Here is a 26,509-nt window from a genome sequence, read left to right as displayed (position 1 = left end):
TGCATATGATGCCGCCTCAACCCATTTGGTGAAGTAATCAATTGCTACGAGAATAAATCTGTGTCCGTTAGACGCTTTGGGCTCTATCATGCCAATCATGTCAATTCCCCACATGGAGAAAGGCCAAGGTGATGAAATCACATTCAGAAGTGTCGGAGGAATATGAAGCTTATCCACGTAAATCTAACACTTATGGCATTTCTTCACGTATTTGCAGCAGTCAGACTCCATTGTCAGCCAATAGTAGCCTGCTCTCAACATCTTTCTAGCCATGACATGTCCATTGGAATGAGTACCAAATGAACCCTCATGGACCTCAGTCATTAACAGGTTTGCTTCGTGTCTATCCACGCATCTGAGCAGAACCATGTCAAAATTTCTCTTATAAAGGACTTCGCCATTGAGGTAGAAACTGCCTGACAATCTCCTCAAAGTCTTCCTATCTTTCACAGATGCCCCAGGCGGGTAAACCTGGTTCTGAAGGAAACACTTGATGTCTCAATACCATGGCTTATCATCTTTCGCTCCTTCTATTGCAAATACATGAGCTGGTCTATCCAAGCGCGTTACAGTGATATTGGGGACTTCATTCCAAAGTTTAACCACAATCATTGAAGCAAGTGTAGCAAGAGCATCTGCCATCCGATTCTCATCTCGAGGAATGTGATGGAAGTCAACCTCAGTAAAGAACGTGGAAATTCTCCTCGCATAATCTCTATATGGAATGAGACCAGGCTGATTCGTTTCCCATTCACCCTTAATCTGGTTAACAACGACGGCCGAATCACCATAAACATCAAGATGCTTGATCCTAAGATCAATACATTCTTCCAATTCCATAATGCAGGCCTCGTACTCAGCCATATTATTCGTGCATTTGAAAGTTAGCCTCGCTGTAAAAGGGATATGTGTGCCCTGAGGAGTAATAATCACTGCCCCAATACCATTTCCATACTGATTTACAGCGCCAATCATGGGACTGATCTTTCCGGAGGAGCTTGAATATCGGCGTACATGTGGCAGTCATGTGGGATATGAATCTGGAAATATAATTCAAGCGGCCAAGAAAACCTCGGACTTGCTTCTCAGTTTTGGGCGCAGGCATCTCTTGTATTGCTTTGACCTTTGCAGGATCCACCTCGATACCTCTTTCACTAACAATAAAGCCCAATAACTTGCCGGAACGGACTCCAAATGTACACTTGTTGGGATTCAGACGAAGCTTGTACTTCCTCAAACGTTGAAAAAGCTTCAACAAGTGCTCTACATGTTCAACTTCTGCTCTTGACTTAGCAATCATATCGTAAACATACACCTCGATCTCCTTGTGCATCATATCATGAAACAAGGTGGTCATAGCTCGTTGATACGTGGCTCCGGCGTTCTTCAAACCGAAGGGCATCACTCGATAACAGAATGTTCCCTAAGGTGTGATGAATGTTGTCTTCTCCATATCCTCGGGTGCCATCTTGATCTGGTTATATCCGGAAAATCCATCCATAAAAGAGAAGACATTGAATTTAGTTGTAGTGTCTACCAACATATCAATATGTGGTAGAGGGAAATCATCTTTCGGACTAGCTTTATTCAAGTCTTTATAGTCCACACACATCCGGACTTTTCCGTCTTTTTTTGGGCACGGACACAATATTGGCCACCCATTAAGGATATGTAGAAGTCACCAGAAATCCCTCATCAATTTGCTTATGAACTTCCTCTTTGATCTTCACTGCCATATCAGGATGAGTTCTTCTGAGCTTCTACTTCACAGACACGCACTCAGGCTTTAGAGGTAAGAAATGTTGCACAATATTTGTATCTAGACCTGGCATGTCTTCATACGACCAAGCGAAGACGTCGACATATTCTCGTAGCAATTCAATCAACCCCTTCTTGACAGATTCTTCAAGGAGTGCCCCAATCTTCACTTCACACACACAATCCTCAGACCCCAAGTTCACCGTTTCCAGATTCTCAAGATGCGGCTGAATGATCTTCTCTTCATGCTCAAGTAAACGGGTAATCTCATCAGGAATCTCTTCAACATCATCTTCTTCTGCCTCAAATACAGGGAACTCAAAATTGGGAGATGATGTTGGATCATTTTGTTCAATGGGTTTGATCAACCTGCATAATGATTTTGGATATGACAAGCTTTTAGAATTCAAACAAGGCAATCATTATGCAGATGAAAAAATTGATTTTATTCTATTTTTTAGGTTTTATGTGATCACCAATTTCATGCAAAAACGAAAAGGGAAAATAATTGGAAAAACAAACATTTTAACATGAATTTATTGAATGAAAATATCATTGTATTAATGTGCCAATAATGTCATCACTCCTCCTTTTGGCATGGGAGAAGGGTTTTTAAACAAAGTGATCATTACGTTGACTTATGGATAACTGTTGGAATATCCACAGCGACCCAATTGTTGCAGACCCCTCCGGGGATGATGAAATTGCCAAAATCCTCTGTATCTTCTTCCAAGACAGCAGCAACTTCTTCATCTTGGCCAGTGTGGATGAACCCTCCACTCTTGAACAGCCCTTTCTCGTGGAACACCCCAAATGAAAAACCTATGCCATCCCGAGACTTGTTGTCTTCTAGCTCAATCATTTTTCCTAAGCCGGCAATTGCACCACACTCAATGGCCAACTTCGCATCTCTATAGGAAGCAAATGAAGGAGTTCTCTTCTCAATAGGCTCAGCTATAGATAAAGCTTGGAAAGGAGTTCCAACTTCATCCTCAGCATCTATATATGAGAAGGAAGACAAATGGATAACCAGGAGAGCCTTCTCTCCCCCTACCACTACCAGCTTCTTATTTTTCACGAATTTCAGTTTCTGGTGTAGGGTGGATGTTACGGCGCCCGCCTCATGAATTCATGGTCTGCCTAAGAGACAGCTGTATGATGGGTGAATGTCCATAACCTGGAAGGTAATCTGGAAATCACTTGGTCCAATCTTGATTGGGAGATCAACTTCCCCAATCACAGTTTTACGCGACCCATCGAAGGCCTTCACAACTACTCCACTCTGCCTCATGGGAGGCCCTTGATATGACAGCTTCGAAAGAGTGGTTTTTGGTAACACATTCAGTGATGACCTAGTGTCTACCAGCACATTGGACATGGCGTCGTCTCTGCAGTTCATAGATATGTGTAAAGCCAAGTTGTGGTCTCTTCCCTTCTCAGGGAGATCAGAGTCACAGAAACTCAAATTGTTACAAGCAGTAATGTTTGCAACAATGCTATCAAATTGTTCTATTGTGACATCATGATCTACATACGCCACATCCAATACCTTCTGCAGTGCCTCTCTATGTGGTTCTGAATTCAATAGCAAAGATAATACTGATATTTTGGATGGCGTTTGTAGAAGCTGGTCTACAACATTGTACTCACTTCTCTTGATGAGCCTCAGCATCTCATCACAGTCTTCTTCCACATTGCCGCTTGGGCCAACAGAAGTAGGAGTTATCAATGTAGAGGAGGGCTTAACAACAGGTGTCGAATTCGGGGTGCTCACAGCATTCCCAATCGGGCGTTCATCAAAACCAGCATTAGCCTGGGGAAGATGGCAAGGACACCTCTTTCCCATCTTCTACAGCAACAACGTTGTAGCGAAAGGGAATTGCTTTTTCGAAAGAGTACGGTACTGGACCGGCAGGCTTAATGATAAGAACAGGAGAAGCCTTCTGCTTACTACCATCATACTTGATGATAACAGGCTCGGGCATCCGGAATACTGGGGAAATCACGTTGACCTCAGGCTCATCTTCGTCAACATTTCTATTCTGAAGAATCTCAATAACTCCTTCATCCAGCATTTCCTGAATATCCTTGCGCACCTGGCGACAACCCAACCGGTTAACAAAGCACACTCGGCATCTATCATGGTCGTGCTCATAACGACTGTAATCACATAGCAAACGATGCATCTCGACAAGAGACTGTCGAATAAGACTGACATATTTGACTTTGTACTTGCCAGGGCAGCCCTGGACCATGTTGACAGATTTCCCATGCTTAGGCAATGGGTTCTTCTTCACATTAGGACCTACGTCCTCGAAACATAGAATGCCACACCTCACAAGGTCTTGAACCTTGGTCTTCAAAGGGTAACAATTCTCCACGTCATGGCCGGGAGCACCAGAATGATAGACACAATGTAATTCAAGCTTATACCACCACTGGGGGTTAGCAGGTATAGTCGGTGGGTCTCTCGGAGTAATCAACTTCCTCTCTATCAAGGAGGGATATAATTCTGCGTACGTCATTGGAATAGGATCAAAGGTGTTCCTCTCGTAACTCGTGCTGGTTTGATTACTGTTTCGAGGCTGGTAGGCCTGCTGCTGCGGTCGGTGTTGTTGTTGTTGATATTACGGATGTGGTTGCTGATTGTTGCTATGTTGCTGATACGACTGATTATCTCTGAAAACAGGTGTTATATGAGCCACCTGGTGCTGGTTACAGGAGGGACGCGCGGTCTTCCTCCTCACAGAGGGTCTTCTAGATTTCGCATGGGAGGTCACAACATGTGCCTCTCCATCTTTCTTCTTCACAAACGCCCCATAACGTTTGGCAGAAGAGCCTTCTTCTCTGGTTAGACGCCCTTCTCTAACCCCTTCTTCTAGACGCATCCCCATATTCACCATCTCGGTGAAGTCAGAAGGAGCGCTAGCAACCATCCGGCTCAGAATGATAGATGGTGTCGTCTACTCTGGGCATAGTATGCACGACAGGAGGAGGAACAGCAAGGACCGAGCTAGATGTCGGCATGGAAGCAAAGGTAGGAGCAGGACCCTCAAGCATGAAATTGGGAGGCATCCCCCACGGGAATCCGGCTGGCATAGACGCTGGATCAAAATGTGCATTGGCTGCAGGCACAATTGAGGAAACAATCTCAGAGATGACTGTCCTCTAGGGAGGATTTGAAGGCGTCGGAGAAGACTGGCTCTGGGCAGCCAAGAACGATTCCATCAAGGCACTTAATCTAGCCACTTCCTCTTTGAGTTCATGGTTCTCTTGCTCTAGATGATCCATCAGTCTTGAAATGTTGGCTCTAGTGTAGTACCGGTGAGTCAGCTTGTCTTTAAAATAAATGAAGAACACAGAGTTAGACCACAGGACAAGAAGCCGAGAACAAAACCTGCTTATGCACATGATGCATGCAATGGTTGTGCATATGATTTGTTTTTTAATTCAAAGGAACTCTAGGGTTTTATTTGCAAATTTTGGAAGTATTAAACATTTGTCATATATGGAAATATCTTATCAAATAATATCAGCGGAAAGAAGTAGAGCATTGTCAATCATATACAACAGAAAAGGAAAATAATCATCCTACGGATCCCTAGAAACAATCATCTAAAGCTTGGGACACATGAAGATAAGATGCGCGAAGCCTCTTCACCTCCCTCTCATAGGCTGCCTCCATATCTGCCTTCTCTTTGGCGAGTCGATCGTACTTCCTCTTCCAAAACCGGGAAGACTGAGGAAGTAGAGAAGTCCATGCGTCATCAGGATCATCTATAATCTGATGCTCAAGAAACTCTATCAAAGCGTCCTTCTCCTTAATCTGCTGAAGCAACTCTTCGCGTTCACGGATCCAAGCACGTCATCGGTCTTCGTCTCTCAACTCCTCTACTCCTTGATTAGGGAGGGTTGAAGGCCCAGCCATAATCATAGGTGTAGGTCTCGGATACTCATAAGGTATGAGATACTCAGACGCTCTATTCCTCACCCAAGCAGTATAAGGCTCCAAAGCGATGCAATTCTTAGGACCCAACTCTTTCCTTCCTTTCCTATGAATCTTGCGCCAAGCGAGGACCATCCTAGCTTTCAAGTTTTGGGGATCTTTACCCTCCTGAAAGAACACACCCTCTAACAGAATGTTATTAGGTTTATCCTTTAGGGGGAACCCAAGCTGACGACGTGCTAAAACAGGGTTGTAGTTAATCTCACCATATGTATCAAGAAGAGGTACATTGGAGAATTCACCACAAGAGTCGATAATCTGCACACCATCATACACACGGTTGTACCAAGAGATATCATCATTAGTGAGAGACATAAGTCTCGTGGACCACCGTAGACATCCTTTGTTCTCCTTGAAGGCGACCGTCTGCGGTAAGTGAGAAATAAACCACTTATACAACAGAGGTAAACAACACACAATGGCGCCACCACCCTTTGCGTTCCTCATATGCAAAGAGAAATAGGTATCACCCAACAGAGTCGGAACGGGATTAAGAGTAGAAAAGATCCTAATAGCGTTTACATCCACAAACTTGTCGATGTTAGGGAACAATACCAATCCATAGATGAGAAGTACAAATATGGATTCAAAGGCATCCTCACTCATGGCCTTCCCGTAGATAGTAGCTTGAGCAATGAAGAACTCAGAAGGGAGACCTTGAATTCCATCTTTGGTAGTCATATGAGCACCAACCAGAGATTCATCTATGTGCAACATGTCTGCTATCTCTTGAGAAGTAGGAATACTCTCCAAGCCACTGAACGACAACTGGTCTAGAATAGGTATGCCCACAAGATAAGCATACTCCTCAAGCGTAGGTAAAAGCTGGAAATCCAGAAACGTGAAGCAACGGTACAAGGGATCATCAAACTGCACCAATACACTCATCAACCCTTCATCCACCTGAGTAGTCAGAAGAGGAAGAAGCTTCCCAAAACGAGCCTTGAAACCCAAATGATCTAATACATAGGATGTCAGATTCCTTAACTCTTTCAGATCTGGTTGTCTGAAACTGTACTTCTTGGTATTCCTTCTTTGTCTTTCCATGTCTGAAAATTTGCAAATAAACCCCTTAAGTTCCTTGACAATTTTCTTATTATTTTGATGATATGGATTCAAATGGGTGCATGAATGCATGAATGCAACAATCACACTCAAGGATCAAGCAAAGCACACCAAACAAAGGTCATGGGATGGATCATATTATCCTTAATGTCAATCATCCATTTTGGTGGATCATGGTTTACACCTTATCGACACCCAAGTTCCATTTATATTAAGGATACATGAATGGATCAACCATGAATCAAGGGTTTATTGTAAGTCACGAGCATGGAGTCTTGGTTAAGAACCACCCAGAGGGAGTGTACTAGGGTTTAAACCTGCCAAACATGTTCTACAAGAGGTTCTCATAGTCATCATCCCATCTTTTGGATATTATCGGAGAAACGACTACTCGTATTCCAAAAATATTCTCAAGAAAGACTCTTATGAGTGTAGTATCGCGTAACAATCGTATCAAATCTTACACTTGAATGACTTTCGCACTACATCCTAAGAATAGGCCAAGATGGGCTTGGTAAACTAAGTTCCTTGGCATCTAAGGTCTATATTGGAAAGAGTAATGTCTAACCACAACTTATTTGTGTGACATTATTGATCCCAACTGTAAGACCCCAATTTTGTCCCTAAGATCCCTCATGACATCATAGCATTGCATTGCATAGCCTCAAGGATCATTGAGCATCTTGGCTTCCTTTCCCTTTGGGTGGGACCTCCTTGTGAGTGATTTGAGATCACCAGGCATGCTTGTATTGTATATCATTGTTTTTCTTATTTTTGTTTACTAACCAAAAGCATACAAATATGTCATTTAACCTTTTTGTTTTGTAGCATTAAGCAATCACAGGTCAAGCACTTCAAGAGCATCCTTTGTGCAAGAACTGAGATATTTTTCCTTGGTATAAGGACCACATGATCATTCTATTGAGTTTGCATGAGCTAGGGTTTCATTTTGAAGCCATTTCATCAAGAGATAAAGGCTCAAATTCATTCAGACATTTCCACATGATCATTTTGGAGGGAATTTCCATAATTCAAAAGTGGCTTATGATACAAGCAAAACAACCATTCCATGATGATCCTTGGTTGATTTGGAGTGCATTTGAAGCCTTGCATGGTACTGTACACGTGGGGCATGGCTTCATGAGCTTAATTTGCAATTTTGCAAATTAATCCACATCTCACTAATCATGTTTAACCAAAGCCTAATTTGGATTTCAGTGTCATTAGTGAACCATATAAAAGCTGAAACCCTAATCTCATTTGCCATAACAGAATTCTCAGATCTAGAATTTCAAAACTCCCTCCATTTTTCTCTCTCTTCGATTCTTGATTTTCTTCACACAAACACCAATAATTCTTGTAGATTAATGATCTTGGTGCAATTCTAAGCAAGATTCATCATCCAATTGAAGCAATTCAGTCCATATTCGAGTTGTTCAAGTGGATCTTCATGGAAATGGATTTTGGAAATTGAGCTAGATCCAAGTGTTTTCAGTTGATTCTCTTTGCACAAAGCTTCAAGTCGAGGATATTGGAGCAGATATGGAGCTGTAGAGAGCTTGAACACGCGTGAATAGAGAACTGCATTTCAAGTAAGTGAAAAATTCATCATCTCTTTTTGCTGTTTTCATGTTATAGTTGTGTAGATCTCACTGTGTAGAGCTTGTGCATGTGATTAGATTTGAATTTGGCTGAGAATTGAGCATGTATGGTTGAATATAAGTTTTGTTCATGATAATGTTTTGCTTCGATCCGTGCAAGTTAGGAAGAATTAGGTGAAATGATTGTGATATTTGGAATCCTGGTTGAAATACGGTTCGAATCATGTGCGCATATTGAATTTCTTGAAAAAATTTGAAAGCTCCGCCATGTGTGTGGCCGGAGAAGACGACCGGAGCTACAGCTCCGGCGTCTGGTTCATTTTAGGGTTTAGGTGATGTGGCTGCTGACTGTGTGCCCTGCGTGTATGATCCATTGGTCCTAATTGCTTTGACCTTGCCACGTTACGTTTGACCTACTGATATGTGTGCCAACGCGTTTAATGAAACGCATCGTTTCAATTGATGCTTGCGTGTTGCCATGTGTTAGCCAGCGTGTGTGAATGATTGGACTGTGTTTGTTTGACTTGCCATGCGTACCGTTTGACCTGCTGAGTGGCATGATGACTGTGTTAAATGAAGCTGTGAGTTTTTCTTTTTAAATTTGGACCGTTGATTTGCATTTCGCGCCTGATCCAATGGTTGTGATTATTCTGAGTTTAATTCAAATATTTGTTTTCCCTCCATTTTATTTTGTTATTTCATATTATTTTGTTCATCTTTAAAAAATCATTAAAAATAGAAAAATGCTCCAAATTAACTCCAATTTTTTTTCATAGTTTTGATTTAATGTCTAGTTTATTTGATATTATTTTCATGATTTGTGGATGTCTGATTTTTAATGTGTGAATTTTTTTATCCATGCCATGCTATTTTGACATGTTGCATTCCATGCTTTGTGAAATCTTCATCTTTGAGCCAATTGATCTGATTTTTTGTGTGCTTATTATTCATGATATGATATGATTTTTTGAGCACTGGTTTGAATTTTTTCTCATATGCTATCATTGTTTTTGACACATGAAGATGTATGTGACAATTTGTGTCACATTTTGGACCTTGCATTTGTGCATTTTTATTCATCTATCATTTGAACTCTTCTGGATTTGATTTTTTGCACAATGCTTGTTCATAACATGAGAAACTTGCCTAAAAAAGTTCATAGTTATTGCATGCTTTTCTGTTTGATTTGGATTTTCTAAATTGGAAGTTCACTTTATGCACATTTGCTTGTCTTTGCTTTACATTGATCATTTGAGGTACTTGCCTTGTGAATTGATGTTGGTCCTTTTGAGGACATTTTATTGAATGTTTGAATGTGCAATATGTGAAAGATTGGGTTCTCTTTTGATCATTTGGTTTGGTTTTGAACTTAGTCTTTGTACTAGTGTTTTGTGCATATACTAATTGTGCTTTGTGTTTCAGGTTTGGGCATTTAGCATTGATGGTTGATTTGTTCTCACTTTGTGAGATGCAAATGATTTGAATACTAACATATGTTTGTTTTGTAGGTTCTAATTGAGCTCTTGAGCTCATGAGTCCTTGAGCATTATTCATTGAGTTGTGTAATTGTTGGAAAGATTCACTATTTGTCTGTTTGTTTTTTGACTGAAATATTAACTGGTTAGCTTTTGTACAGTTACATTAGTTGCTTGCTTTTAGCTCTTGCTTGAGCTTTGGATTATGGTTGATACACCACTTAGGTAGTTATCCTCTTACTCCATGTAGTCTGGAACTCCTGCCACCTTTTTGGCAGGCATTTGGCTGGCAAGTCCTCCTTAAGAGGCTCTGTTTGTGTTTGTTTACAATTGTGCCAAAGACCTCCAAGATGAGGCATGTGCTACTTGATAATACCTCCAATAGTTGAGGAAATTGATGGATAAAAGGGATTAGTAGCCAATCCCCCGTTATTCAGTGAGTCGTTCATTATGCTCGCACTACGTGCTGATGCTCTTGAACATGTACCCAAGATCTTTGTCCAGTGTCTGTCAAGTGGAATAGGATCCCACTTTCTGGATCCCCACGCTTTCTTTATCATGAGCTCACCCACGCCTGGGTTAGGAGCATGAGGTCTCATCCTCATTTCCATTTTGATCAGCTTCACCCTAACTCTCAATGTTAGTGGTTAAGAGCTACAAACTACCCTTGTACAGTTTGGCTAGTTTGTCGAGGTTGATACGACCCCTCTTGACTAAAGCCTACCCTTTTGTTTGAGCCTCTTGTATGTATATAGTGTGTGATGATTGTTTGCATGTTTGCTTTTGATGTGTTTGCTTTTGATATTTGTTTGTTATGGTTGGGAGTCGGATATAAGTCCATGTATTGGCATTCTGTTTCCGTTTTTTGGTTGAGTGTCGGATATAATCCATGTATTGGCATTCTGTTTCTGTTTTGTTGTTAGGAGTCGGATATAAGTCCATATATTGGCATCTTGTTTCCTTTCACTTGAGGATCTCTTCTGAGACTTGTGCGATTGCTTTCGCTTTGTGCTTGCTTATTCCAAAGGAACTTACTTGGATCATCTATACGATCTCAAGAGAGGAACTCCTAATGTGGTTTCATTTCTTAACCATCACCCTTTTTTCTTCATTTCTTCATCCTAACCCAAACCAAAAACCTTTTTGTGCAAACATTTGACTTTGTTTTCAACATTGTAAAACTTTTAGGTTTTTGTTCGCTTTCTAACCTTTCCTTTGGATAAATAGAAGTGCGATGGAAACTCGACTTTGTATGATTTACCTTCAATTTAGTCAATATCTCCAATGATAACGAATACACCGCTACAGAAAAGTTGCGACTCTGCTGGGGAATGAAAAAATCCCTGGTGGGTTTTGCCAACTTTTCACACTTGTTGTATTATATTGTGTATGTCATATTTTTATGCAATTTGGGATTACTGTATTGTATGTAATGATTGAATTGCTTGATATATTAATTGCTTGTGTGCTTGGTGATCTTTGTGAGATGAGTTCTATACCCGAACTCGAGTGCACTTAGGATAGGAGAATGGCATAGTCTCATCGACTTGTGTGGAGTTATTCCTTAGCAAGTTGACTTGCGAGTCCATTCACTTGGTGGAGGTCATGTTGGGATCAATAATGTCAAACAAGTAAGTTGTGGTTAGACAATACTCTTTCCAATATAGACCTTAGAAGCCAAGGACCTTAGTTTACCAAACCCATCTTGGCCTATTTTTAGAATGTAGTGCGGAGGTCGTTCAAATGTAATATTTGATGCGATTGTTACGCGATACTACACTCATAAGAGTCTCTCTTGAGAATATTTTCGGAATACGAGTAGTCGTTTCTCTGATAATATCCGAAAGATGGGATGATGACTATGGGAACCTCTGATAGAACATGCTTGGCAGGTTTAAACCCTAGTACACTCCCTTTTGGTGGTTCTTAACCGAGACTCCATGCTCGTGACTCGCAACAAACCCTTGATTCATGGTCGATCCGTTCATATTGCCTTAATATCAATGGAACTTGGGTGTTGATAAGGTGTAAACCATAATCCACCAAAATGGATGATTGATATTAAGGATAATATGATCCATCCCATGACCTTTGCTTGGTGTGCTTTGCGTGATCCTTGAGTGTGATTGTTGCATTCATCTGCATCCATATCATCAATAAAAAAGAAAATTTTCAAGGAACTTAAGGGGTTTATTTGCAAAATTTTCAGACATGGAAAGACAAAGAAGGAATACAAAGAAGTACAGCTTCAGACAACCCGATTTGAAAGAGTTAAGGAATCTGACATCCTATGTATTAGATCCCTTGGGTTTCAAGGCTCGTTTTGGGAAGCTTCTTCCTCTTCTGACTACTCAGGTGGATGAAGGTCTGATGAGTGTATTGGTACAATTTTATGATCCTCTGTATCGTTGCTTCACGTTTCCGGACTTTCAGCTTTTGCCTACCCTTGAGGAGTATGCCTATCTGGTGGGTATACCTATTCTATATCAGCTGCCGTTCAGTGGCTTGGAGAGTATTCCTACTTCTCGAGAGATAGCTGACATGTTACACATAGATGAATCCCTGATTGGTGCTCATATGACTACCAAAGGTGGAATTCAAGGTCTCCCTTCTGAGTTCCTCATTGCTCAAGCTACTGTTTATGGGAAGGCCGTGAGTGAGGATGCCTTTGAAGCCATATTTGTACTTCTCATCTATGGGTTGGTATTGTTCCCCAACATCGACAAGTTTGTGGATATGAACGCTATTAGGATCTTCTCTGCTCTTAATCCCGTTCTGACTCTGTTGGGTGATACCTATTTCTCTTTGCATCTGAGGAATGCAAAGGGTGGTGGCGCTATTGTGTGCTGTTTGACTCTGTTGTATAAGTGGTTTATTTCTCACTTACCTCAGACGGTCGCTTTCAAGGAGGACAAGGGATGTCTACGGTGGTCCACGAGACTTATGTCTCTCACTAATGATGATATCTCTTGGTATAACCGTGTATATGATGGTGTGCAGATTATTGACTCTTGTGGTGAATCCTCCAATGTGCCTCTTCTTGGTACATGTGGTGGGATTAACTACAACCCTGTATTAGCACGTCGTCAGCTTGGGTTCCCCCTAAAGGATAAACCTAATAACGTTCTGTTAGAGGGTGTGTTCTTTCAGGAGGGTAAAGATCCCCAAGGCTTGAAAGCCAGAATGGTTCACGCTTGGTGCAAGGTTGACAAGAAAGGAAGGAAGGAGTTGGGTCCTAAGAATTGCATTGCTTTGGAGCCTTACACTGCTTGGGTAAGGAAGAGAGCATCTGAGTATCTCATGCCTTACGATTATCCGAGACCTACACCTTTGGTTGTGGTTGGGCCTTCAACCCTCCCTAACCAAGGAGTAGAGGAGTTGAGGGACGAAGACCTATCACGTGCCTGGATCCGTGAAAGGGAAGAGTTGATTCAGCAGATTAAGGAGAAGGATGCTCTGATTGAGTTCCTCGAACATCAGGTTATTGATGATCCTGATGATGCATGGACTTCTCTACTTCCTCAGTCTTCCAAGTTTTGGAAAAGGAGGTATGACCGACTCGCCAAGGAAAAGGCAGATATGGAGGCAGCTTATGAGAGAGAAGTGAAGAGGCTTCGTGCAACTTATCTTCCTGTGTCCCGAGCTTCTAGGGATCCATAGGATGATTATTTTCCTTTTCTCTGGTATATGATTGACAACGTTGTACTTCTTTCTCCCCGATATAATATGATGAGATATTTCCATATGCGATAAAATGATTAATATTTCCAAAATTTGCAAATAAAACCCTAAAAGTTCCTTTGAAATAAAAACAAATCATATGCACAAGCATTGCATGCATCATATGCATAAGCAGGTTTTGTTCCCAGCCTCTGGTCTTGTGGTCTAACTCTGTGCTCTTCATTTATTTTGAAGACAAGCTGACTCACCGGTACTACACCAGAGCCAACTCTTCCAGATTGATGGATCATCTAGAGCTAGAGAACCGTGAACTCAAGGAGAAAAGGCTCTCCTGGTTAGCCACTTGTCTTCCTTCTCATACATAGATGTTGAGGATGAAGTTGGAACTCCTTTCCAAGCTTTATCTATAGTTGAGCCTGTTGAGAAGAGAACTCCTTCATTTGCTTCCTATAGAGATGCAAAATTGGCCATTGAGTGTGGCGCAATTGCTGGTCTAGGAAAAATGATCGAGCTGGAAGACAATAAGTCCCGGGCTGGCATGGGCTTTTCTTCTGGGGTCTTTAATGAGAAAGGATTGTTCAAGAGTGGAGGTTTCATCCACACCGGTCGTGATGAGGAAGCTGCTGCTATCTTGGAAGAGGATGCAGAGGATTCTGACAATTTTGTCATCCCTAGAGGGATCTGTAACAATTGGGTCGCTGTGGATGTTCCTATAGTTATTCACAAGTCAAAGTAATGATCACTTTATTTGAAAACCCTTCTCCCATGCCAAAAGGAGAAGTGATGACATTGTTGGCAACATAAATACAATGATATTTTCATTCAATAAATTCATGTTAAATGTTTGTTTTTCCAATTATTTTCCCTTTTCGCTTTTTTGCATGAAAATGGTGATCACAAAAAACCCTAAAAAAGAATAAAATCAATCTTTTCATCTGCATAATGATTTGCCTTGTTTGATTTCTAAAAAGCTTTTCATATCCAAAATCATTATGCAGGTTGATTTCTAAACCCATTGAACATAATGATCCAACACCATCTCCCAATTTTGAGTTCCCTGTATTTGAGGCAGAGGAAGATGATGTTGACGAGATTCCTGATGAGATTACCCGTCTACTTGAGCATGAAAAGAAGATCATTCAGCCGCATCTTGAGTATCTGGAAACAGTCAACTTGGGGTCTGAGGATTGTGTGCGAGAAGTAAAGATTGGGGCACTCCTGGAAGAATCTGTTAAGAAGGGGTTGATCGAATCGCTACGAGAATATGTTGATATCTTTGCTTGGTCATATGAAAACATGCCAGGTCTAGATACATATATTGTGCAACATTTCCTGCCCTTGAAGCCTGAGTGCGTGCCTGTGAAGCAGAAGCTCGGAAGAACTCATCCTGATATGGCAGTGAAGATCAAAGAAGAAGTTCATAAGCAAATTGATGCGGGGTTTCTGGTGACTTCTACGTATCCTCAATGGGTGGCCAATATTGTGCCCATGCCCAAGAAAGACGGAAAAGTCCGAATGTGTGTGGATTATAGAGATTTGAATAAAGCTAGTCCGCAAGATGATTTCCCTCTACCACATAATGATATGTTGGTAGACAATACAGCTAAATTCAAAGTCTTCTCATTTATGGACGGATTTTCTGGATATAATCATATTAAGATGGAACCCGAGGATATGGAGAAGACAACATTCATCACACCTTGGGGAACATTCTGTTATCGAGTTATGCCCTTCGGTTTGAAGAACGCCGGAGCCACGTATCAACGAGCTATGACTACCTTGTTCCATGATATGATGCACAAGGAGATCGAGTTATATGTCGATGATATGATCGCTAATCCCAATATCACTATGATACGCTTAGATAGACCAGCTCATGTATTTGCAGTTGAAGAGGTGAAGGATGATAAGCCTTGGTATTATGACATCAAGTGTTTCCTCCAGAACCAGGTTTACCCGCCTGGGGCATCTGTGAAAGATAGGAAAACTTTGAGAAGATTGTCAGGCAGTTTCTACCTCAATGGCGAAGTGCTTTATAAGAGAAATTTTGACATGGTGCTGCTCAGATGCGTGGATAGACACGAAGCAGACTTGTTAATGACTGAGGTCCATGAGGGTTCATTTGGTACTCATTCCAATGGACATGCCATGGCTAGAAAGATGTTGAGAGCAGGCTACTATTGGCTGACAATGGAGTCTGACTGTTGCAAATATGTGAAGAAATGCCATAAGTGTCAGATTTATGCGGATAAGATTCATATTTCCCCGACACTTCTGAATGTGATTTCATCACCATGGCCTTTCTCTATGTGGTGAATTGACATGATTGGCATGATTGAGCCGAAAGCGTCCAACGGACACAGGTTTATTCTCGTAACAATTGATTACTTCACTAAGTGGGTTGAAGCAGCGTCATATGAAAATGTGACCAGGCAGGTCGTCGTGAAGTTTATCAAGAATCAACTCATATGCCGTTACAGACCCAAGATGAATGGGGCTGTTGAAGCTGCTAATAAGAATATCAAGAAAATTATCCAGAAGATGGTTGTTACGTACAAAGATTGGCATGAGATGCTGCCATTTACTTTGCATGGATATCGTACATCTGTCCGCACTTCAACAGGGGCAACCCCTTTCTCTCTTGTTTATGGCATGGAGGCCGTACTCCCAGTAGAGGTGGAGATCCCATCAATGAGAGTCTTGATGGAGGCCAAGTTGACTGATGCTGAATGGATTCAGAGTCGTTATGACCAGTTGAATTTGATAAAAGAGAAGAGATTGACTGCCATGTGTCATGGTCAGTTATATCAACAGAGAATGAAGAAAGCTTTTGATAATAAGGTCAAGCCTCGTGTGTTCCGGGAAGGTGACCTTGTGCTCAAGAAAGTCTTGTCTTTCGCGCCCGATTCCAGGGGCAAGTGAACTCCAAACTATGAAGGTCCATATGTTGTTAAGAGAGCCTTTTCAGGCGGTGCTTTGATACTTACAACTATGGATGGGGAGGATTTCACTCGTCCTGTGAATTCAGATGCAGTCAAGAAATACTTCGCCTAAAATAAAAACAGAATAGCTCGCTAAGTTGAAAACCCGAAAGGGCGGCTTAGGAAAAAATGAGCGTCTCGGTGGATTGAAAACCCGAAAGGGCGATCCAGGAAAAAGTTAGAGACATGAAAAAATGAATATAGGCATCCTGCTAGATTGAGTACCTCATCCTGGGGAAATCAGGCAAAAATTAGGGATTTGGCAAGTAACTGCATCCTGACAAGACTGTGTTCTACAACTGTCATCCATCAGAGTTTCTTGTTCATTCATCGTCAACTGATGCTTCGAATACATCGAACTCGGAATTGGTGTAGAAATGGTCATTATGTTCAATGTAGCCCTTTTCCAATATATATCACCAATTTCAAATTTGTAAAGATCTATGGAGTCTTGCCATTTGCAGGCTACCATTCCATCAAATAAATTTGAGCTTTTATCCAATTATTTGCACTCTTATTTGTTTCTATTCAACAAATGTTTTGCATGTTTTAATTGAGAAAATATCATTTTTTTAAACAAATGAATTTTTCACAAATTGTTTTTTAAACAAAGTGAACATTCACAATGATGAAAGGATACTTAAGGGATTCTCAGTGCTCTCCCAAGGGTGGCATGATTTCCAACAGGGTAAGACATTTGTTCATATACCTGGCATGACTGTATCCTCTTTCTCCAGAATATTGTGTTGTGGGTTTTCTCCCCATCAGAGGTGCTTGTTGAGGTTTTTTACCTCCCCTCCCTTCAGCAGAGCAGTGGTCTTCCCTCCTCAGCAGAAGTGTTTTCTTTGGAAGGTTCGATATTTGGTGGTTGATCCCCAGTATTCCTTCCCTTCCTCAGATAGTTCATCCCCAAAAGAGTTGTAGGTGTGATGGATTTTATTTATGATAGTTCATCCCCAGCGGAGTTGTTGGTGTGTTGGATCTTACCCTTGATGATGTTATCTTCCTCAGATAGATCCCCAGCGGAGTTGTTGGCGTGTTGGATCTTATCTATGATGGTGTTATCCCCTGCGGAGATATTGCTGTTTCTTAGCATATCTAATCCCCCGTAGAGTTATTTGTGTGGCAGATTCTACTTGTGCGATCTTTTCTCCTCAGCAGGTGTGATTTCCTTGGTGAGTTTGGTACTTGGTGTGGGATCACTAGTTTCCTTCATCTCCCTCAGTTGGATTTCCCAGTAGAGTTGCTTTTATGGCAGTTTTTGCCTGCACAATGAACTCTTTTCTCCAGCTGTGACCGATGATTCCTCCGGAGCCATTTGTGTTTTTCCTCCCGAGCAGAGTGTATGGTAAAGGTATTTTGGCCTCCTTCCTCCTCAGCAGGTGAGAGATATTAGTTCGTTTGACCTTTGGGAGCTTCTGGTTGGTGGTTGTATCCCCACAAGGGTCCATCACCCCCTTTTATATTTCCCCGGCGGAGTGGTCTCACCAGCAGAACTTATTTGCGCCGTGATCCGGTTCACAGTCGGAACGATTGCTGTTCATTCCCCTGCAGAGATTTTGTGATTTTTCAGATATCTCTGATTCCCCCGTGGAATTTCTTTTGTGGCAGTTTCTGCCTGTGCAATGAACTTTGTTCCTCAGCTGAGACTGATGATTCATCCCTGCAATGATGTTGTTGTCTCTGATCCCCGGCAGATTGGATATTCTCTGGTGATCCTGGCTTTCTCTCTTGAGATGTAGTACCGGGTGGTGGATTCCTGGACCTGTTTGTGTTAGATATGTCTGTTTGTCAGCATTCATCAAACATAAATCACGCATATACATGCATAATTTTAACATTCAGATATTCATGTTGCATTCTTTGCCATATATCGTTGTTTGTTGTCTCCTGCTATTTGGTGATATATGTATTTCCCCGAGCAGATGTGTGTGTCAGATCTCTCAATATAGAGTGAGCCCCATAAGCAGAAAATTTTTATCTTTCCTGCCATTTTCGCACTGAGTTATATCCTCGTGGACGACGGTTGTTTCCGTTTCCTCCCAACATATATATTGGGATGGGTTTCCCTATTGAGTTATATCCTCATTAGGATGAGTCTTGATTCAATTTGCCTTTTTGGTTTGATTCTAAATTGGCCTTTTGTGATTGTCTCTGGTGTTTCCCTGTGGTAAATGAATAATTGCTCAGTAATCAGTAATTATTCACCTTATCCTCAGTGGAGTTTGTGGTTTGCTACCCTTATACCGGTAGTTTGTAAATCCCATTTTTCCCTCCCCAACGGAGTTTGTGGTTTTCTACCCAGTAACCGGTAGTTGTAAATCCTACTTTCTTCCCCTGGCGGAGTTTGTGGTTTTCTACCCAGTATCAGGTAGTTGTAAACCCTTTGTTCCTCCCTTCGCAGAGTTAACCTTTGTTGTTCATCCTAGTTGATGACGGTTACTCTTCTGTTGGTTTCCTACCCAGTAACCGGTAGGTATAATCCCCTCCTTGATGGTTATCTTCATCCAGTATTCGATGTTGATATTCCCTCTTTTTCCTGGGTAATTTCCTTGCGCTCGTAATTTATCCCCGGCAAGTCATCTTTCGTCTACCCTGTTGTTGGTAACGATTGTTTCTCTCCTGAATTGGTCATCATTATATTCCTAGTTTTGGTATCCCGATGCCTTTTCCTTTTCGGTTGATTTATCCTTTATTAACCCAGTAACCGGTTGTGGATAATCTTCCATGCGAGTATACTATCTATGTTCTGACGGTAATAGATAGTATATCTCATGCACTCTCTGGTTGAAGTCTTTTGTCCTTCCCCCAGTTGAGTAAGTTTTTTCCCATTTGCAGAGTTAACCCTTGTTGTTCATCCTAGTTGATAACGGTTACTTTTTTGTGGTTTTCTACCCAGTATCCGGTAGTTGTAAATCCTACTTTCTTCCCCTAGCGGAGTTTATGGTTTTCTGCCCTTATACCGGTACTTGTAAACCCTATGTTCCTCCCCTTCGCAGAGTTAACCTTTGTTGTTCATCCTGGTTGATGACGGTTACTCTTCTGTGGTTTCCTACCCAGTATCCGGTAGGTGTAATCTCCTCCTTGATGGTTATCTTCATCCAGTATTCGATGTTGATATTCCCTCTTTTTCCTGGGTAGTTGCCTTGTGCTCGCAATTTATCCCCAGCGATTCATCTTTCGTTTACCCTGTTGTTGTTGTTGGTAACGATTGTTTCTCTCCTGAATTGGTCATCATTATATACCTAGTTTTGGTATCCCGATGCCTTTTCTTTCGGTTGATTTATCCTTTATTAACCCAGTAACCGGTTGTGGATAATCTTCCATGCGAGTATACTATCTACGTTCTGACGGTAATAGATAGTATATCTCATGCACTCTCTGGTTGAAGCCTTTTGTCCTTCCCCCAGTTGAGTAAGTTTTTTCCCCATTTGCAGAGTTAACCCTCGTTGTTCATCCTAGTTGATGACGGTTACTTTTCTGTGGTTTTCTACCTAGTATCCGGTAGATGTAATCCCCTCCTTGACGGTTATCATTATCCAGTATTCGGTATTGATATTCCTTCCCTCTTTCGGATAATTGCTCTGATTAAGCAATTTTATCCCCAGTGGGTCCTCTTTCATTTACCGTTTGCCGGTGATGTTTGTTACTCCCCTTTTTTGAGCATATCTCCCAGTAACCGGTGATATGTCTCCTAGATCGTTGCCTTTGTCAATGTATCCCCTGTGAGTCAGCTCTCATTTATCCTTTTTGATAATGATTGTTTCTCCCTTTGATTGGTCATCATTATATACCTAGTTTTGGTATCCCGATGCCTTTCTTTCTCGGTTGAATTATCCTTTATTAACTCAGTAACCGGTTGTGGATAATCTTCCATGCGAGTATATTATCTACGTTTTGATGGCAATAGATAATATATTTCATGCGCTCTTTGGTCGAAGTCTTTTGTCCTTCTCCATTCGAGTAAGATTTGTGTTCCCTTTGCGGAATCGAATGTCCATCCTATAAACAAGTTTACGTTTCTGCTCTCTTCTGGATGATGAGTGTCTTGGGAATAAAGCCCAATTCACGCCTCGGTCGATTTATCCTTTATTAACCCAGTAACTGGTTGTGGATAATCTTCCATGCGAGTATATTATCTATGTTCTGACGGTAATAGATAATATATCTCATGCACTCTTTGGTCGAAGCCTTCTGTCCTTCTCCAGTTGAGTAAGATTCGTATTCCCTTTGCGGAATCGAATGTCCATCCTGTAAGTGGAGTTTGCTTTTTCAGCCCTCCTTTTTGGATGATGAGTGTTTTGGGAATATTCCCCCAATTCACGCCTTGGTTGGTCACCTATTATATACCCAGTAACCGGTATCCATGGTGTTCCTTCCTTTCTGCTCCCTATTATGACCTTGGTCCCCTGTGGAGTCAGATTTTCCTGAGTTGAGATATACCTTTTTTAGGTCCTCCTCAGATGATTTGGTTGATTGATATCTCTCACCCTTATACCGGTCTTAGATATTCATTCTTCCCGAGCTTGTTACCCAGTAACCGGTAACACCTCATCCCGCTGCTTCCCCTGGAGAGTCTTTTTAGATTTCCCCAGCGGAGTCTCTGTTGTGGATATCCTTTTGCTGTGTTGGCTTTTTCCTCAATACATGCATTTTCCCCGACAGGGATATTTTGTTCTATCCTTTCCCCAGCCTGAGTCCGGATTTTTATCCGAAGTATCCGTTGTGGATAGTTTTGCTGTGTTGGCGTTTTCCCCAATACATGCATCTTTGAGTCAGCTTGAGTCTTTCCAATGGATTTATTCCCTTTGGAAACTTTTTTCCCCAATGTCAAGTCGTGACTTGCTCACGCGGTGTCAGTCTTTTAGTCCCAAGTTTTGAGTCGTGACCTGCTCACGCATTTCTTTTCTTATCCCCATGAGAGTCCCCGTTAGAGTCTCTGTTCCTTAGTGAGTGTATTACTCCTATGGATTGTCTTTTTTTCGATGTCTTTTCTTCTTTGTGGACACATATCCCCACAGAGTTTGTTTGTTTTGCATACATACATTTGCATCATGAGGTCTCTTAGGGACCAAAGTTTGTCTCTTTGTTATTATTTAAGCCCATTCTACCCTGTCAAGACGAAGATTTTAACCTTCACTTCTCCGGCTAGAATGACCTTAAATAGGGGCATCTGTAAGACCCCAATTTTGTCCCTAAGATCCCTCATGGCATCATAGCATTGCATTGCATAGCCTCAGGGATCATCGAGCATCTTGGCTTCCTTTCCCTTTGGGTGGGACCTCCTTGTGAGTGATTTGAGATCACCAGGCATACTTGTATTGTATATCATTGCTTTTCTTATTTTTGTTTACTAACCAAAAGCACAAAAATATGTCATTTAACCTTTTTGTTTTGTAGCATTAAGCAATCACAGGTCAAGCACTTCAAGAGCATCCTTTGTGCAAGAACTGAGATATTTTCCCCTGGTATAAGGACCACATGATCATTCTATTGAGTTTGCATGAGCTAGGGTTTCATTTTGAAGCCATTTCATCAAGAGATAAAGGCTCAAATTCATTCAGACATTTCAAGGTCATCTGAGGACCAAAAAAGTCAACTGTGCAGTCAACTGATGGCTTTGAGGTGGGGAAATGATTTGAAACACCTCAATCATGTTCAAATGAAGTCTATTTGTCATTTCAATCATCCATCTTGAAGATTTTGAAGTCATGGCAAAAGTTACTAAAAATGGAAAATGACCTGTAATTTCAAGTTTTCAAAAATGGCATGTTTTTAGTCCACTTTGAACGTGACTTTTCACCATCAAATAAGCTTCAAATGGATTTTTTCTGAATATGAAAGTTGTAGATCTTTGTCTCCCCTTTCCAAAAAGTCCTATTTCATGTTCATATCATGATTGGTGGAGACGTTATGGCCAAATAATCACAAGGTGTGCATGGAAGTTCAAAGTGACATAACTTTTGATACAAAGCTCCAATTTGGTCCATTCTTTTTGCTAAATACTCCTCATGACCAATACTTCTCAAAACAAGCCTTGCCATGCATGGAAAGAGTGTGAATACTCATTATTTTCCACATGATCATTTTGGAGGGAATTTCCATAATTCAAAAGTGGCTTATGATACAAGCAAAACAACCATTCCATGATGATCCTTGGTTGATTTGGAGTGGATTTGAAGCCTTGCATGGTACTGTACACGTGGGACATGGCTCCATGAGCTTAATTTGCAATTTTACAAATTAATCCACATCTCACTAATCATGTTTAACCAAAGCCTAATTTGGATTTCAGTGTCATTAGTGAACCATATAAAAGCTGAAACCCTAATCTCATTTGCCATAACAGAATTCTCAGATCTAGAATTTCAAAACTCCCTCCATTTTTCTCTCTCTTCGATTCTGGATTCTCTTCACACAAACACCAATAATTCATGTAGATTCATGATCCTGGTGCAATTCTAAGCAAGATTCATCATCCAATTGAAGCAATTCAGTCCATATTCGAGTTGTTCAAGTGCATCTTCATGGAAATGGATTTTGGAAATTGAGCTAGATCCAAGTGTTTTCAGTTGATTCTCTTTGCACAAAGCTTCAAGTCGAGGATATTGGAGCAGATCTGGAGCTGTAGAGAGCTTGAACACGCGTGAATAGAGAACTGCATTTCAAGTAAGTGAAACATTCATCATCTCTTTTTGCTGTTTTCTTGTTATAGTTGTGTAGATCTCACTGTGTAGAGCTTGTGCATGTGATTAGATTTGAATTTGGCTTAGAATTGAGCATGTATGGTTGAATATAAGTTTTGTTCATGATAATGTTTTGCTTCGATCCGTGCAAGTTAGGAAGAATTAGGTGAAATGATTGTGATATTTGGAATCCTGGTTGAAATACGGTTCGAATGATGTACGCATATTGAATTTCTGGAAAAATTTTGAAAGCTCCGCCGTGTGTGTGGCCGGAGATGACGACCGGAGCTACAGCTCCGGCGTCTGGTTCATTTTAGGGTTTAGGTGATGTGGCTGCTGACTGTGTGCCCTGCGTGTATGATCCATTGGTCCTAATTGCTTTGACCTTGCCACGTTACGTTTGACCTGCTGATATGTGTGCCAACGCGTTTAATGAAACGCATCGTTTCAATTGATGCTTACGTGTTGCCATGTGTTAGCTAGCGTGTGTGAATGATTGGACTGTGTTTGTTTGACTTGCCATGCGTACCGTTTGACCTACTGAGTGGCATGATGACTATGTTAAATGAAGCTGTGTGTTTTGCTTTTTAAATTTGGACCGTTGATTTGCATTTCGCGCCTGATCCAATGGTTGTGATTATTCTGAGTTTAATTCAAATATTTGTTTTCCCTCCATTTTATTTTGTTATTTCATATTATTTTGTTCATATTTAAAAAATCATTAAAAATAGAAAAATGCTCCAAATTAACTCCAATTTTTTTTCATAGATTTGTTTTAATGTCTAGTTTTTTTTATATTATTTTCATGATTTGTGGATGTCTGATTTTTAATGTGTGAATTTTTTGATCCATGCCATGCTATTCTGACATGTTGCATTCCATGCTTTGTGAAATCTTCATCTTTGAGCCAATTGATCTGATTTTTTGTGTTCTTATTATTCATTCATGATATGATTTTTTTAGCACTGGTTTGAATTTTTTCTCATAAGCTATCATTGTTTTTGACATATGAAGATGTATGTGACAATTTGTGTCACATTTTGGACCTTGCATTTGTGCATATTTATTCATCTATCATTTGAACTCTTCTGGATTTGATTTTTTGCACATTGCTTGTTCATAACATGAGAAACTTGCCTAAAACATTTCATAGTTATTGCATGCTTTTCTGTTTTAATTTGGATTTTCTAAATTTGAAGTTCACTCTATGCACATTTGCTTGCCTTTGCTTTACATTGATCATTTGAGGTACTTGCCTTGTAAATTGATGTTGGTCCTTTTGAGGACATTTTATTGAATGTTTGAATGTGCAATATGTGAAAGACTGGGTTCTGTTTTGATCATTTGGTTTGGTTTTGAACTTAGTCTTTGTACTAGTGTTTTGTGCATATACTAATTGTGCTTTGTGTTTCAGGTTTGGACATTTAGCATTGATGGTTGATTTGTTCGCACTTTGTGAGATGCAAATGATTTGAATACTAACATATGTTTGTTTTGTAGGTTCTAATTGAGCTCTTGAGCTCATGAGTCCTTGAGCATTATTCATTGAGTTGTGTAATTGTTGGAAAGATTCATTGTTTGTCTGTTTGTTTTCTGACTGAAATATTAACTGGTTAGCTTTTGTACAGGTACATTAGTTGCTTGCTTTTAGCTCTTGCTTGAGCTTTGGATTGTGGTTGATACACCAATTAGGTAGTTATCCTCTTACTCCATGTAGAATGGAAGTCCTGTCACCTTTTTGGCAGGCATTTGGCTGGCAAGTCCTCCTTAAGAGGCTCTGTTTATGTTTGTTTACAATTGTGCCAAAGACCTCCAAGATGAGGCATGTGCTACTTGATAAGACCTCCAATAGTTGAGGCAATTGACAGATAAAAGGGATTCGTAGCCAATCCCCCGTTATTCAGTGAGTCGTTCATTATGCTCGCACTACGTGCTGATGCTCTTGAACATGTACCTAATATCTTTGTCCAGTGTTTGTCAAGTGGAATAGGATCCCACTTTCTGGATCCCCACACTTTCTTTATCATGAGCTCACCCACGCCTGGGTTAGGAGCATGAGGTCTCATCCTCATTTCCATTTTGATCAGCTTCACCCTAACTCTCAATGTTAGTGGTTAAGAGCTACAAACTACCCTTGTACAGTTTGGCTTGTTTATCGAGGTTGATACGACCCCTCTTGACTAAAGCCTACCCTTTTGTTTGAGCCTCATGTATGTATATAGTGTGTGATGATTGTTTGCATGTTTTCTTTTGATGTGTTTGCTTTTGATATTTGTTTGTAATGGTTGGGAGTCGGATATAAGTCCATGTATTGGCATTCTGTTTCCGTTTTTTGGTTAGGAGTCGGATATAAGTCCATGTATTGGCATTTTGTTACCGTTTTGTTGTTAGGAGTCGGATATAAGTCCATATATTGGCATCTTGTTTCGTTTCACTTGAGGATCTCTTCTGAGACTTGTGCGATTGCTTTCGCTTTGTGCTTGCTTATTCCAAAGGAACTTACTTGGATCATCTATATGATCTCAAGAGAGGAACTCCTAATGTGGTTTCATTTCTTAACCATCACCCTTTTTTCTTCATTTCTCCATCCTAACCCAAACCAAAAACCTTTTTGTGCAAACATTTGACTTTGTTTTCAACATTAGAAACCTAAGCCTTATGCTTTTGATTTTCAAATTTTATTTTCATAACACTCATTTTGAATTGAATCTCTAAGTCAACTTTGACCATTTTTGTATATACTTCTAATTGGTTAATATAACCCATTCAAATGTTTCTTGTGGTTTCATGTCCACTTCTTAATCAAATTTTTTCATAACCTTTAGCTATTAGGTTTGAGTTATCTTTGTGATAGATGTAATACTCACCTATGTCCTTAGTGATGGACAATGAGCCTTCCATGCTTATTATAGGGTTAACCCCTCACTAGCATGTCGAAGTTATCCTCACATGGTGGACTTGTGGTTTTTCAGGTTGAGTTTTCTCCCTTTGATAACAAAAAACCTTAAGGCTTTTGGACCAATCAATCCACTCATTTGTTTTGAAATCTTTTACCCGAACTACGAGGTTTTGATCCTAATCTTTTCATAAGAGGGTACGTAGGCAATGGGTTCATCCATCCAAACACAAAAATGTAAATAAACTTGTATATTCTTTTCTCATCTCTTCAATCATGTTTGCATAAAAAATTTCACAAACAATAACCTTTGCAACAAGCGTGAAAAGGGCTCCCTAGGAGTACCTAGGATGTTTTGGG

At 40.7% G+C, this 26,509-nt stretch overlaps 1 pseudogene; it reads right to left on the bottom strand.

Moving 5' to 3' along the window:
* Positions 1-339: 339 nt before the first annotated feature.
* The window catches only part of LOC127105231 (uncharacterized), a 75,194-nt pseudogene continuing 49,024 nt past the window's right edge, over positions 340-26,509 (bottom strand).

This window comes from Lathyrus oleraceus, chromosome 7 (assembly GCF_024323335.1).
Source record: "Lathyrus oleraceus cultivar Zhongwan6 chromosome 7, CAAS_Psat_ZW6_1.0, whole genome shotgun sequence".
Lineage (NCBI taxonomy): Eukaryota > Viridiplantae > Streptophyta > Magnoliopsida > Fabales > Fabaceae > Lathyrus > Lathyrus oleraceus.
This window is presented reverse-complemented; position numbering and strand designations above follow the sequence as displayed.